The sequence below is a fragment of the Halyomorpha halys genome, unplaced genomic scaffold (genome assembly GCF_000696795.3).
Source record: "Halyomorpha halys isolate HHAL.00 unplaced genomic scaffold, Hhal_1.1 Scaffold141.1, whole genome shotgun sequence".
In the NCBI taxonomy this organism is placed as follows: domain Eukaryota; kingdom Metazoa; phylum Arthropoda; class Insecta; order Hemiptera; family Pentatomidae; genus Halyomorpha; species Halyomorpha halys.
In genome coordinates this window covers 138,081-140,765 of record NW_027111321.1, presented here as the reverse complement: position 1 = coordinate 140,765, position 2,685 = coordinate 138,081, and positions in this window count along the sequence as shown.

The window sequence follows — 2,685 nt, the reverse complement described above, 5'->3', positions numbered from 1 at the left end:
TTATTTCTAAATCTAATTTATAAAAATCAATATTCCATGCTCTTACCTGGTAGTACAAGAGCCCAAGTGGAGAAAAAAGGCAGTTATTTCACCCCAATTTTTGATTACTTTAATGAAAACTATGTATAATTACTTGTAAAAATTTATAGGTCTGCCAAGTATAGGTAGGGGGAATAAAAAATGTTGGTTTTTTTAAAAACGTTAAAAATAATTAATTTTTCATTCGGAGCTCTATATCTTCAAAACTACCAACAACAATAGAAAATCTAGGAGAGCATCATTTAAAGTAGAGTATATTTTCTGAAATGTAAGCCCTAATTGAGCTATTTACGTTCAATAGTTCTCGAGATATAGCTTTTTAAAAAGCAATATTTCATAAAAATGTATAGAACGTACTGAAAGATCAGTAGTTAATGAATTTATTTTGAAAAATCTATATGTCAAAAACCATTTGACATACAGATGTCTATTAGCACTCAAATTAAAGCTAGTTTAATGAGCTATAAAGTAGTTCATGACGTTTATTTTCCTAGGAGTAGTAGTTTTCATGAAATTTGCTAAAATAAATTGATTTATAGTTGTTCGGAGAAATTTTCATTTGCCAAATTTATTTTCATATGAGAATATCATAAAAACTACTACCCCTACGAAGATAGTGTCATAAACTACTTTATAGTAAGTTAAATTTCCATTATTTTGAGTGATGGCAGACATATGCGCGTCTTATGGATCAAGTTTTTTTAAATCAAATATTTCATACCAAGAACTAGAAATTAACTTTTTGTGAATTTATTTTGTCAAATATCATAAAAAATACTACTTCTACAAAGATAAACGTCATAAACTATTTTATAGTAAATTTAACTAGCTTTAATTTGAGTGCTAGCAAACATCTGTACGTACTACGGTTTCTAAAATAACGTTTTTCAACACTCAAACTTATTTTCCGAACAACTATAAATCAATTTATTTTAGGAAATATCATGAAAACTACTATTCCTACGGAAGTAAAGGTCATAATCTACTTGATAGTATATTAAACTAGCTTTAATTTGAATGCTAATAGACATCTGTACGTCACATAGTTCCTGAGATATTGATTTCTCAAAATAAATTAACAAACTACTAATCTTTTTAAAAAGTTATATCTCGAGAACTATTATACGTAAATAACTCTATTAAGGCTCATATTTCAGCAAATTTACTTGTTATAAATAATGTTCTTTTAGATTTTTTTTAATTGTTGGTAGTTATTAAGATATAGAGCTCCGAATGAAAAATTAATATTTTTTAAAGTTTTGAAACAGCCGCGATTTTTTATTCTCCCTACCTATACTTGGTAGACTCTTCAATTTTGACTAGTGATTGTACAGAGTTTTCATTAAAGTAATAAAAAATTGGGGTAAAATAAATCCCTTTTTTTCTTAACTGCTCTTGTTCTATTGTGTTATGATGAACGTAGATAATTTTCCCGTGAGGATTATGGTCCGATGTTTTCGGTAAGAAAATTAAGCATTTTTAGTACTTAGCTCAAAACGTATAAATTATTGTCAAGGTTATTGTGTGCAAATTGATTTGTTCTTTCTGAAGCATAAGAAAAAATATTACTAATTCTATTAGATGATTTTCTATTCACTAAAAATTAAAAAAACAAATCATATTCGTTCTTAGCGTCGTCTGAAACCCTCAAATAATATTTTTCAAATAAATTAAATTTTTTTAAATTTATTTATTGATATTTACAACTGTACATAAATACATCAAGTAAATTTGAGGAAATCATAATGGTACAAGCATGTAGAAATACTACCTTATGGTAGCACTCTAAAAACATTTTTACAATATAAGGTCTCGAGGCCATCTTCTTTAAATTAAAAATTAGAATTCATAAAAAAATTGTTGAGGTTATTAACTTCCAGTTGAATGAAATTCGTAAATTATCATAACATGGTACAACGTTTCGGGACCTATATATAACACAGTAAACTACAAAACTGACACTAAACACTTAAATACACATTACGCCGACATTATAAATAGACTCAAAATATAAACATAAAAAACAGAAGAAATGAACGGGTTTAAGAAAAAAAAATCACTAAGTTAATGTTAAATACAAAGCAGGACTTTTAAAAAAACAGGGAGGTAACCAAACAACACACTGGACATGAGATAAGGTCCAAAGAGGTAGTAAGGAAATATAGAGTAATGGCTGTGCTAAGGAGAAGTGAAGATGCACAAATAAGTTATAGTAGAAAATAGAGAACAGTGTAAAGTGTGACATGATTTCCTATATGAAATTATGAGGTGAATATAATTGTGTGAATTAAAATAAATAAGGATGAAGATTGTTGTTATGATAGTTTTATTATTGTAGGTTTAAAGTACATGAATATGGGACAGTGGTCCCGAAACGTACCATGTTATGATAATTTAATATAAATTTCATTCAACTGGAAGTTATTAACCTCAAAAAATTTTTTATGAATTGACTCACCAGACTTCCTATAGAGAAAATCCAGATAAAAATTAGGAAGTTTTCAACTAGATTCATTTGGAGATATTTTTTTTTTATTCCGGTGACTATTGTTTATACAATCGTTCATAATTCCTCTGCATTTTAACCCACATTAACAAAAATAAGATTCAATGCTTTTATATGGGCAAAATATTAGTTTCAAATAA